Source organism: Pezoporus flaviventris, unplaced genomic scaffold (assembly GCF_033815535.1).
Source record: "Pezoporus flaviventris isolate CSIRO_AGI_PZ_B2104156 unplaced genomic scaffold, CSIRO_AGI_Pfla_v1 ptg000045l, whole genome shotgun sequence".
NCBI lineage: Eukaryota > Metazoa > Chordata > Aves > Psittaciformes > Psittacidae > Pezoporus > Pezoporus flaviventris.
In genome coordinates this window covers 22,449,163-22,462,845 of record NW_026892593.1, presented here as the reverse complement: position 1 = coordinate 22,462,845, position 13,683 = coordinate 22,449,163, and the positions used below count along the sequence as shown (strand labels likewise).

The 13,683-nt window shown below is 37.8% G+C and overlaps 1 protein-coding gene across 2 annotated transcripts in view; it reads right to left on the bottom strand.

The window, feature by feature from the left end:
* Nucleotides 1-7,518, bottom strand: part of TFEC (transcription factor EC) — a 59,809-nt gene extending 52,291 nt beyond the window's left edge. For both annotated transcript variants that reach the window (XM_061467687.1, XM_061467688.1), the window contains exon 1: nt 7,391-7,518. The gene's annotated coding sequence lies outside the window, so the exon portion shown is untranslated. The remainder of the gene's footprint in view (nt 1-7,390) is intronic.
* Between the last annotated feature and the right edge of the window lie 6,165 nt (nt 7,519-13,683).

The window sequence follows — 13,683 nt, the reverse complement described above, 5'->3', positions numbered from 1 at the left end:
AGAGCAAATGCTTGCTTACCACCTGGAACACCAGTTATCCAATTACCAAGGCTTACCTCTACAACCTTATGCAGCATTTGCACAATACGACTACATGGCTAAAGGACTAGTTAATATATGCAGCCAATTTTTCAGAAATACAGCACATCTGTAGACCTGAATCTCTCATTGTAGGAATTCTGAAACAGCAGCAGTCAGTAAGATCAAGAGCAACAAAAATTAATAATGTTGTTCATTTATGGGCTAGTTTAGATCCAGAATGTTATGTAACGTTTTACATTCCCACAAGTATGTCAACAGGGATAGAGTTTCTAAAAGTATCTAGGAGTTATGGTAAACATACAAAGGCACAGTGACTCCTAATTCAGTGTGGCTCCTATCTCAAAACTATCCATGCACTTGAGTCGCTATGTTATTATACTACTCAAACTTATTATCTTCAACATGTATTTTTCATACCCTGAAATGAAAAAGTGATAAAAATCAGTGTGATGATTACTGATATTCCTACATCAGCTTTCTCCTCAAACTGAGACAAAAGTCTGCCTTTTTTGTGTGTTTTAAATTATGAGTTTGGTTGCCTGCTCACTCTCACCATTGTGAATATCCCATTTTCCACCACTGTGAATGTCTATTTAATCCTGTCTTATTAATTAAATATATATAGAAACATCTCTAATCAGAATTTGGTTTGGTCATTTAACCTTGAGTTCCTATGTTTTTGGACAAATCAAGCTTAGTTCAGGCAACTTAAGCTAACTTAACAATGAGAAAAAGTAGTCCAACTTATATACTTGCCTCAAACTGTCAGTTTTCAGGTATTCAGGAAAGGGAAGAGAAATTACATGATCGTGAGAACAGCCATACAGACAATCCAAATAACGATGAGATTCACTGAGCTGAAAGTCAGTGACTAGCAATTTCAAGCTGAAAGTTAGCGTTGTGTTTTAAACTCAGTCAGCCACACAGCCCTCCTGGGTAACTCTCAGTTACCTCCTGGGCATGACGTGCTCTGGTATGGAACACCTCTTTGGCTAGTTTGGGTCAGGTGTCCTGTCTCTGCTTCCTCCCAGCTTCCCTTCCTCCCTGGCTAAGTATGAGCCTCACAAAGTCCTTGGTCAGACTAAACATGACTTAGCAACAACTGAAAACCGGTGTTATCCGCGCTGCTCCCAGGCCAAAAGTCAAAAACACAGCGCTGCATCAGCTACTAAGAAGGATTAAAAATGACTGCTACTGCTGAACCCAGGACAGTTGGTGATGGTGAAATAGAAAGTTCTGAATAGGAGCGCTCTGAAGACATTTACTTCAGTGTTCCATAACATTCAATTATGAATAATCCTCACTTGCACAAAGTCATTCATCTGTAGTGATGAATCCCACAGGCATATATAGTTATGTTCAAAAATCTTAAATAACAACAATGTTTACACAATATTTTAATTTCATTGACAAATTTCCTTGCACCTGTTTGATTAAAAGGAGCAAAAAAGCAATGGTATTCCCAGCCTTCAGTAGCTGCTGAATATGTAGTTTTGAAGCTATCTTATTTAATTTCATTTAATAAAGTTGTTGATATTTTCCAAATATGAAATCTTGATTGTCCTCATAGTCCCAAACTTTTCGCACAGCTCCCTAACATACCTAAGTAATATAATTTCTCCTCAGCTAAAATTTAAAATAAAACCTAATTGAAATTGTATGAATTCAGAAAAAGCAATGTAGAAAAAATTATGAAGTTAATACAACTAACATGAAAGAAGATCTTTAAAATTAAAGTCCCATAAAAAAATCTGAGAGAAAAATGTTTGTGCATAAAAATAGTCAACTTTTAACAACATTCAAACAGAAAATCAGTTGTTTCAATAATTTTCTGTTATAAATAATTATGGTAATTCCAAAAATTGAATTTACAAGAATTAAATTTTATTATTATGTATGAGTTTACATTATTAAATGTAACAGGAAACCTACAGTTTGGATCTGACCCTGTTAATTCTTTTTAACCTTTTGTCATTTAAATATGATTTGAAGGAGGGGGAGATCCTCCTTCCTGTTACGGTGTTAAAGTCTGTCTTTAACCCTTTCAGCATTTTGCAGAATTAACAGGAGCCAGGAGCATCAAAGTAAAAGATAAATATTATTAATTAAGTATGATTAAAATGTAAGAGTATTTTAACTTGCTATCATTTCAGTAACTATGAAGATAAACTAAAATTCCTGTTGCTGTTTATAATAGGTTGGACATTTTTTTTCCAAGGACTTCAATAGAAAACACAGAAGCTGCAGACCTAATCAAACATCTGTAGGCAGTAAGGTAACACATGCATTCCCTTTATCTGTGGAAGCCACAGGCATTTCCAAAATGACTTACTCCTCAAGCAAGAGGAGTAAAGATACTGGATAAAAATACTGGAAGAGCCAGTATTTAGGTTCTGTTTTTTTCTCAGGGATTCTTTTAAGAAAGAGTAACTTACTTTCCAGGTGCTGAACAGATCATGGGCTCTGAGCAGCAGCCCCACCACCATCCACTCTGAGAGAGAGCAGAAAACACCACAGGGGCATTTGGCACACGTGGCAAAGCTAGTCCCAGTTGCCTGTGGCTCCCTAAATAAACAGACTAAAACAGCATCTCTTGCTGTGGCCAGCCTCACAGCTATCACCACCTACTTCAGGGCACCCCTCTTTGAATGGGGTCTCAAGCACCCAAATGCCAGCAGCAGGAACTACGCTACCCTAAAGATCCTGCAACATTTATGAAACCAGAACTTGAAAATTTCCTATGCCGCAATGCTAAGGCTTTGTTTTACCATCATTATATATATTAATGCTAATAAGCTACAGATGCAGTCAATTATGTGGTTTTGGAGTTCTCTCACATGAGTAAGGTAAACAATGATCCTTATCTTTGTATGCTGGTCACAGTGGCTGTGATCATGACTTGCTATAACTCATTTCATTAAATCCTGAGATAAAGTAGCTAAGTATCTGGATCTCTTTAATTAAAGTTTATAATGTATCATAATTTATACAAAAAAAAAATTTGAGCTGTCTTTACCAAAGTTCTGCAAGACAAATAGCCTAATATTAGCAATTAAAACTGAACAGAGGCCACCCTTAGTCTGAGTTGACAGTGGATTCTAAGAAAAAGTAGTCTGAGTCATGCCATTATTGCTCAAAGTCATTATATTTCACAGCCCTATTTTTAGACTTTTTTTTAAATAGATGTCAGGCCCAGAGACTGAAGAGTAGAGAAAGCTAAGATGAAAAAGAACATTCATGGTTTTCATTAGAACACTCACATTAGAACAGAGAGGGGAAATCTACTTGATTCACAGGTTAAATTTCGTTTAAGTAAGTATCTGGAATAGTGATGTTTCTAAATTTTATCAGCTTCTTTCATTTCATTCTACAAATAATTCCTAATTCTCATCTTTTGAGTCTGCCACATCTCAGCCATGTTTCAGTTGGTTAGTGAATTGCCTGATTTTGAAACTATTTTGTTTTTTTTCTGCTTTCCTTCTTTTTTTCCCAGCATGAGACACATCTAATGTTGAAGACTGTCATCATAGTCCACTGACACCTTGTGTTTACATTCACATAACATCTATGATGCTGCTAAAGCAATCACACTTCTGAAAAAATACCCCAAAACTAGACAAGTATTTCATGCTTATCAAGCGTATTTATTACATTTAGCCAATAGAAATTTAGAAAAGAAAAACTGAAAAGTGATCCGAAAGGTATTTATTTCCATATTTCCAACCCATAACACATACGCTAAAAATTGTGAATTTCCACTTATAGCATTGTCATCATCAATTAATATATTAATCAGTAAAAATAAAGTTTCTAAATTTTATTTAGCCATTTTAAAATCAGAACAAGTGAGATCAGCTGCATAAAGTCCATTGCTGAACTGTTTTGCAATGGAACTGTGTTTGGCTCACTGCATCCATTAAACGGGCTCTGAAACTGGCTGTAAAACAGGCTGGACTTTTTTTGAGGGTCTGATTATCTTGCAAAACTTTCAGCACTTCCTTTTTCAGATTAGGCTGTAAAGTGGGAGAAGTCTCTCACCCTTCCTTCCCTGCTTCCCCACCCCACCCTCAGGCTTTCAGCTGTTGCTTAAGACTCTGACTTAACCAGGAAGTTCAGAGGAGCATGACAAAATTACTAATATACACTAGATTAAAATAGATCCAAGATATATGGTGAAGAATTTTGTCCCGGGACAGCAAGGGTGTATTCCCATCGAATGACCAAGGGACTGGGTTGCTTTGGCTGATTCCTGCCACCTCTCTGCTGCTCTTTTGCCTGCCTTTCCCAGATAAATGATAAATTCTTCAAGGCAAGCCCTATTTGTTGCCATGCATTTTTGCCTGTCAGAATTCATCTTGCCCGAGTTTATACACTTCAAAGTTTGACACGTCTACCTGAGAAAACTCCAGGATGTGATTTGTTTGACTAGCCATAGACTAAGTAGCTGAGAACTTCACATAGGTCTCTAGAGTTCTTTCCTCTGCTCCATTTGTTACAAAGGCAAGCTGGCATTAGTAACTCAGGCTAAGACATCCAGCTTCTGGCCACAGACATGAGAGCTGATGAAATCTCTCTAATGCAGCCTTTGTGGCCATTTAGATACTTAATGCAAGCCTAAGTAAATTTTTATCTGAATTTGGTTGGATTTGTTTTAGTTGAGCAGATTTACTTTTCATTTCAAAGTCACAATTCATTAAACACACAAACAGGGAAAAATTATTTCCAGCTGCAATATCTCATTTCATCCCCTGAAGCCTTTGCAGCATATCCAGCCATGCAGGGAGATGAAGAGGAGGATTCCATTTATTCATTTATGTTCAGGTGGGCAGCTCAACACCCCCTGAAGTAGGGAGGCTGTGAAACATCGTGTGAAACTTAGGAAAAAAAGTATCACCTATAAAAAGTGTAGCCTGAGATTTGAAAAGCGACTTCTCCTTAGCCCACACTTAATTTTTTTCCTGAAAGAAACATCAAACACATCTATATAGTCTCTGCTGAGACGAAAAGTTAGTAGATCTCAATGGGTACGGCTGTTTGATAGCAAGGTTATTTTGTGCTTGGCTGTGCCTGGGTTTGCAAGTGCTCCTTTACTGAACCATGGTATAATTATTGCTTGTAGGAAAGAGTTTGCTCAGTTCCCAGCCTTATGCTGCTTCCCCTGCTTGCATGACTCAGCAGAATTCGTGCCCTTAGAATAAGGCCAGTTACATGCAGATGTGACCACGTTACCCAGACAAGATTGCCTATCTTCTAGATGGTACAGTCTCAAGAAGCCTCCAAAAATAACAGAATGACTGAAACAAATCCTGGTCCTCTGACCACTTGCTCACCACTTACTGCTTCAGGGTGGCTTGCAGCACTCGAGTAAGACAACACTTCGATGCCTGTGTGCAAAAGGATCGTCACAGAGATGTTCCCTTTCTCATTTGGTGCAGGCAAAACAACTGCTAGAGAAAATGTAGTCTTGTACAGTGGCAGTACAACTCTATAAAGGTGAAGCAACTTAGAGTGATGGATTAAAACACAACACAGCTGGTTAAATCACAGCCCAAAGATAACCTTGCTTTTACTGACCTGGTTTAGAAACTTCCAGTTTGCATTTTCTTAAATGTATTTTTATTTACAATTATTTACACCCTCACATCTGCATCCATCCAACACAATCAGTTACCCTGGAGTGGACTACATAAGTGCATCTTTAGTAAGCAAGTGTCATTTCCCAAGACTGATGGTCACATTTGTCTTCTCCCACTCAGCAAAAATGTTGGGCACTATTGAGATTGGGGAGTATTTAGTAGGTTTTCAAATCTAACTTTGTTACCATTTTCTCTTTTTTTGCCGTTTCTTCTGTACAAATGCATGGTGATTCCAGAATACAAGTTTCAGATGAAACTGGGGAGTTGTGTCCTGATTATATCTAAAACAGGTGGGTCGATGGTGCTATGACCTTGCTTCTGTGCAATGACAACTGGCTTAGCCCAGATGTCAAAATTTCAGAGCAACTTACAAAAGATAAACTAACTACAAGCAGCTTGTCCTGGGTTCAGCTTTATAATACACAGCATTATAGTACAATCTGGGATAAATAAGGATGGCTTTTTTTTCATTAACCCTGATTTAAAATTAGGCATCTAAATTAGTACTCGGTCCTGTCAGTTGCCACAGTACTACAAGAATACCTTTGTGTGTTGCTCTCCAAAACTCAGTTGCTCCCCTCAGCATTGCAGGAAGCATATTGACTTTGATGTGAAATTATACATTCAGGATATTCTTGTGAGAACCATGAAAGTGACTCAAGAATGCCAGTCCCCACTGATGTTATTGTAGACCATGTTTTTAAATCACTTTCAGGCTTTGAAATTTCATCTATATTTTTGACATTCAGATTTGAGAGATTTTTCCATGACTGTGGAGGCAAAAAACCACGTATGATTAAATTCTTTAGATACCAAATAGCAATTATAGGTTTGGGGGACAGAGGGACATTATTGTTTTTTACCTTAGATCAGTTGGTTTTATTTTCCTTTCCCCTCGGTACAAATTGTCTACATCAATCAAGTTTTTTCTGGTGGAGAGTTTAATTGTGAGTGAATATAGATGCCTATACATAGACACAACATCTGTACATACATGATTGCTAAAGTCCCCATAGTTCTTTCCATAATTTCATTATTAAATATAAAATGGATGAAGGGAAGGTGTAAGCTGCAAAATTGACAAATAGGGTGTGATATGAATATTATTTGAATACAGTCTTGCTCTGAATTTGTCAACAAAACTTCCACTGAACTCAACAGAAGCTTTGTGTAAATAAGCTGTAAAGAATATATAGTGTTTTATGTAGTACAACAAATTTAATTTTATATAGCAGGGAAATGAAATCTTCTTATCTCCTCAGAAAGCAGTTTATTAAGTTAACAGTCTAACTTAAACCCGGTCAGCTATGCTGCAATGCTATGGCTATATAAGTACAATAATTTAATTGTAATGCAGTCCAAATCCAGATCCATTGAAAATATCTTTTTACCCAACCAGGTCCTGACACAAAAATACACTGCAAATTCAATGGCAGTTAAAACACGAGCATTAAAATCAATTATTAGTGACTACACAATTACGCCCTGTTGTGCAGTTGCTGCTCTCACACGCCCCTGCTGGGAACTGGAGTCCTGCCTTTCAAGCAGGGATGGGCACTCTGGCTCTCCCCAGGGCTGCCACCACCAATGCAAGGCCCTGAACCCTCTCCTATTGTCCCTGAACCCAGGTTAGACTCTGACACCTAGTTGTCCCCACTACTAAGGAGCAGAATAATCCCTGAAGGCAGGTCCTTGCCTGTCCCTGTACTTACCTTTGCTCCTTACTCATACTGAGGGCAGCAGACATGACTGGCTGGCTGGAGATCAGTAATGCTGAGGGAAACGAGCACCCAGAGTTTTCACAGAACGTGCTTTCCTTCCCATGAAGGGTGGGGACAAGGTTCTCTTCTCTCCTCTTAAGGAACTACTAGAAATGTGGTTCTATATTTGACTTTCGATGGCTGTTAAAGACAATTGCTCAGGGCAAAGTTTGTGTAACACCACTTTCACAAATGAAACCTGTATTTTGGTAGTGAGGTGGAAATTTGAGCTATTACTTTAACAGCTTTAAAATTCTCTGAAATATATGAGAAAACCTTCCCCAAAAGCTATAGCATAATAAGATTCTGTGTACTGAGACAAAATTAATACGAGATGAGATGACACTTTCATCACAGCAGGGAGACTCGAGAAAAGAAGCCCTGAATATGGATCAAGGTTTAGGGTATTTAAAAGGGCAACTCAGGTGTATGCGATGTTGAAGATATGTTTACCTTAGACTGAGATTAAAAAGTTCTGTAATCAGCATAGGCTTTTGTAATGCAATAGTTTCCTCCAAATTATGAATAACTTGAAATCACACTAAGTTCCCTAACCCTTTAATTTCTTAAAGTGGTGCCTATATGTTAAAGCCTTCAGGGGGGCAATTTTGTCTCTTTTAAACCCAGGTTTTGCAACTGTTGCAAGTGCTATGGGCATATTTGAATCTTCACATCAAATATTTTCAAAGGTGGGATTTACATCCCTGAGTCCTGTTTGGGAAACACCCTTTTTATCTCACACTGTATCATTCTCTGTAAGGTCAGAGTAAAAGGTTCATCTAACCCTTCGCAAGAGACAAGAATTAGGATCCATGAGCAATGACAGATGACCTACAGCTAGCATGGTATTTTCCTGTTTTAATTATTCTTCACTTGAAAGAAGCTAAAACATTTGTGCATTGCACAAACCAAAACCAAAGGGGGCTGAAGTTCAAAAAGCAGCTCACAATTCTTAGTAATAATACTGAAAAAAAGAGGTAATAGTGCCTCTGATCTCACTAAGCAAGAAAGAAGTCCAGTATATCAAAATGTTATACAGGGACAAAAACCATTACACAGAGATAAAACACTTGGACTTGTCCACCCCAGATGCTGAAACAGAGCTGCTTTCTCTTAAAACTGCTGAAGAAGTCATTGTTATTCTCACAGCATTGCAAAACTTAAAAAAAAATAAAAATCACAGACCTGCATTTGATTTCACTTGAGCTCTGCTCTAGACGGGGACAGCCCAGCTCCCCACGGGACACAGACACTTGGAAAGCTGAGATGGATTCAGGGCTCCATAAACAAGATAATGTGCACAGAAATGGGGGGGTGTGCATTTCAGCAGAAAGTCTATTTGGACCTCCAGCCAGAGAAAATTCTAGCAAGTGATGTAAAAACATCATGGAGGTCAGGATGACCAAGGGGATGGAAATTGAAAGCTTGGCCTTAGGGGAGAGGTGGACTAGTCACGCTCTTCTTAGCTGGCCAGTGACATGTTGGCAGATACAATATCTAATACATTCTCCTGGAGTGTTCCCTGTTGTTTCTGGCTTCCACCCCACTGAATTCCATCAGAAATAGCTGATCAGAACTATCTGTTCAGCATCCCTGTGCCCTCCAGCATCCTGCCACCCATTTCCCTGAGTTCCTTATTCTTTTTAAGAAATGCACTTTCTCCAAAGTACAAACATCTATAACAGAGGTTAGCTCCCTCCCCTCCCCAAGCTATGGACATTCGCTTTTTTCATTGTTAGAGAAATCATTACATTAAAATGTCATTATTGTAATATTTCCATGCTACATAAACCTTTCACCTAAGAATCTCAGAAGGCTTTGCCCTTGTAAATATCATCTCTTTGAGAGGCTCGGTAATAAAGTTAGTATATGACACACCTTAGAAATAAAACTCAGAAACAAAGTTTGCACTCCTTCAGTCTGATTCTTGCTGTTCTATGCTTGTCCCTTTCTAGTAAATAGTTTTAGAAATACATGATTTTCTTTTCCAAACCCAATTAGGCCACTTTTTACTGATAGTCCTGTTAAGGCAGTGTGCAGTGGATAACAGGCCAAGTGAAACCACACCAAATGAAGATAAAAATTTATGTCTAAAAGGAGTCTGTATTTTGCCAAGTTTACAGCCTTTGAGATATTCAAGCACATAAAATCAGCCAAATGACCGCCGTGCTTTACAAAGCATATGGTGTTTAGTCAAAGACACCTAAGGGTATGCTGAAATGCCTTTTTTTTCAGGTAACACTGATTTGAATGGAAGCTCAGCACTTCTCTGACTGAAGGCCAGCATGGATCCAACCCCTTGCTCCCTTCCTATGGGAACACTAGGCAGCGAGACCCCTTTTCAAAGGAGGTCAGCCTTTGAAACAGGAACTGACCTTCAGCAGCCAAGGCTCCCCTCTCCTTTGCAGCCTTCATGTACTTTTTATCAGAAAGCAATGCAATTGGGTATATTCTAATTCTCATCTGTTAAACGTCCTTAAAAGCCTGGAGTTGTTCCTGTTCTCACTAAAAGACAGGAACTTAGTGCATTTGTGAGACAAGTCTGGCCCTCAGCTTCTCTTCCTCTGCCTTTCCCTTATATGGTAGTTCTGTTATCAAACCCAAACCATTTTTTAGTGTATAAGGGTAATTTTGATCACCATGGGTAGAAAGTATGTGCTTCCCGTGTGTTTCTGGGAAACCTTCTTTGGAGTAATAAGGTCCAAACAACTGCCCAGGCATGTTCAGCTTGAGGCTGTTTCTCTGGAGAGGAGTGGGTGCCGGGGCACAGCTGCTTGCAGAAGAGAGAGAGCAGGGAATACCATTTCTACCTTTCTACCATTGTCACTTCCAGGAGAGAGGAGAAAAGCAAGGGGTACCTTCTGGAAAAGATGACTTCAAGGGGGCCCAGGTCCCAAATTGCAGCCTGGGATCCAGATTTGTATCCAGCTGCTACAGTCAGAACTCCAACCCTAAATGAATACAGGCTTTCTTTCCCAGTCACATAAAGGGGAACTGTTTAGATAAGCCCTACATCATAAATGCATTGTGATACCCAAAGTGAGAATACAGCTTTTCCCTGCAAAAGCTGCTGCTCTTTTGTGGAGGTTGAAAGGTGAGAAAATGGAAAAGTTTTACATTTCATTTAAAATTGAACCACAGAGCTTTCTAAATCAATATTAGTGCCCTCAAATCTCAGACCAAAAAATACCTGTCAAAGGAAGAGAATGACTGTTCTCACCATTCTAGCCATCAAAGTTATTTTGATCAAGTCTGAGTGTATTTTTAATAATGATTTTCCTTCTCCCCCAAAGTCTTCTTATTCACTTGAAGGTAAAATTATACAAAGAGAGGAGCAACTTTCTGAAAAAGTGTGAGAACCTCAGGGACCACTATTCTGTTAACTCAGGATCTTGAATAATACGTGTGTCAGAAGGCACTGTGAGTATGGCTCTTCAAAAACAAATAATTTTAAATATTCATCTTAACAACATAAAACGGTGGCAAGACTAACATAAATCACAGTTTACCGTTTGCTTGCCATCTTTAACATTAATTACTGTGGGGATGATGTATTTATGACATCCACGCCCTAATGTGAACAGTTGGAAAGACTTCCTCAGTGCTATAAAAAGCCTCCATAAGTACTTGAATTCAAACTTAAAAGAACAACAATCCTGAAATTGTCTCAAAGCATTTCATATATTTTCTGTCATGCTGAGATATACGCTAAAAACCTCTACTAAAACCAGCTGGAATCAGGGAAAGAGGAAAGAAAACATTCTGATTAACAGCTTTGTTACACTAGGCTTGTAACACTGTTTCCAGTTCCAAGCAGTGTTCTACTACAAATATTTAAAAGTTTTAGCAAATTCTAAGAAGTGTTACTTAGAATTTATAAAAAACAGCTATTCAACTTAGAATATATGCTAATAAATCTTTTCCAGAACCTGAATACTTTTGTCCATGGCACAGACAAAATTATAGATAAAATATATGTTTTAATAGAGGAATCTACATGACAGAAGATAATAACAAAGCGCACAGATCTGTGACAACAGTATTTCAAACAGTATGAGTGCTTTTAAAGGCAAGGGGAAGACTGCTGGGTATGTATCATATTTATAGCTGTATTTACACACTGGTAAATCATACCTTTATTTGACTTTTTCATACATAATTGTTATTCTTAGAAACGTGACTCAGATAAAAATGAAATGCCACGAGTTGTGCCAGAAACATTTTATCTAACTTTATTAAGATTTTATTTTATGATTTCATTATTTAAAAATATAGTCCTCTTGAAATGAAATTCTACATACTTTTTTTTTTCAAGCTATATCAAAAAGGCCCTCATATAATGGAGATCAGAATCTGACCTGTAAGACTTAGACAGCCAATTGCACCAGCAGCTGCCTCCTAACAGACTTGTCAGAGATAATGGGAAGTTTTCAGGTTGGTTTCCATAAGAATTTGGAGCACGCTTTGGTGTTTAAAATAGTTACACCATTTTGTGTATTTGCTGTGAGCCCAAATTCCTAATAACATCTCTTAACTTCAAAAAAAAAAATTTATACACCTTTGTGCTCATAAACATGTCTTTTTGAAATAATTCTCAAGTTTCTCAAATACTAAACCAAAAGAGCAGTTTCTAACTGTAAATGCAATAGTATTTAATGTGATGGTAATAAAATAACAACATATGCTATAACCTGTAAATAGGGAGAAACAATCATGGCAAAATTAGACAGCAGAGCAAACATACACATCATTCACTCTTTGAAGATGACTGCTCTATTATTCAGGTCTTCTTCTATTCTTTCTGAAAAGCTATTCTAATTAACTAAATGCCTCCTCATCAGCTAAATCAACATCTTGCGACAGGAAAACAGAAAAGTGGAGATTTCATTTCTGATTTTGGCAAAAAAAAAAAAAAAATCACCCCTCACAAATAAAATTGTAAAATCCTACAAATCAGGAAGATATTTTTACAGATTAAAAATAATAAGTTTTCTTTTTATTTCAATGCCACCAAAATGGGGGGGGGGGGGGGAGGAAGGAGGGAAGGAGGAAAGGCTCTAAACTGTCTCCATTAGTATGCAGATAATGTCACATACATGTGACATATGATGTCAAGAATTCTATTTCAGTTCTTACAGCTGAAGGAACAGAATATAGATACTACTGCTACAATAGGTTTTGAAGCAGTCATACATACCTGCCCATACCAACTGTATTCCAGCATTGTAACCTCAGTGAACACCAAGTCTTAGAAAGCTCAGAGCAAATTCTTGAATACGAAGTGTTTCATGTAAGACAAAGCCTATGACTATGCTGCTACTTTCCTTTTCAAGGGAGTGTGCTACAGTCTACAACTTTTTACTTAGCCACCAGCACTGCTACAATCATAGCTTTGTTGAAGTGTTGTGCTCTTGCAGCTAAAACCTGTTGATAATGAACCTGAACCCATTATTTTGAGTCAATGAATTGAAAGAAATAGGGCAAAGAATGAAAGCCACAGGGCCAATTACCAGCATTCTTTGATGTATTACTTGCTAGCACCCACCAAATCACTTTGTGTCTTTGTCTTGATCCCCTCTGTTATTCATTAATTATTCTGGAAGGGTTAGAGTTCAGATAGCTAATTGCACAGACAGTCTTACTTGGTGGGGATTCTCCCTACACTGACACTTTCCCCAACTGTGCCCAGCCACCTTGTATTATGCCAATTAATCCAATTCTTGGCATTTTTGTACAGTCCTCCAGGTTCTTTTAAAGCTTTGCCTAAAATGTTTTCGCTCAGGCTTGTACAACAGAGGCTGAAGAATATTTGTGAACTGGAAAGATCATGTTTTACAATTGTCTTCTTCATTCTTTGTGGAGGTCACTGGTCTTGGTGACCCCGCATGCTTGCGTCTTTATTTACAAGAATAGTGTTTAGTACTTTTATTGCATATGTGCAAATAAGAAATATTTTGTAATATGTCATTTTTCCTCTCCCTGTCCCTCCCCACCCTTCATTTTTGTCAGAAAGGATCTTTCTTGAAATGAGAGGTAGATATCACTTTATATCTTAAGGGACAATTTCTAGGACTAGTTTTGTAGTTAACAAAAAGAAAATATCACATTTCTTTGTCAATATTAGTGCAAGGAATACTTCCATGTCAAAAATGTCATAACAGAAAAGGAATAAATTGTAATCATGTGAATACAAAGGAGAAGAAAGAAAAAAAAAGGACATAAATACTTTCTGTTCAGTAAGGTCA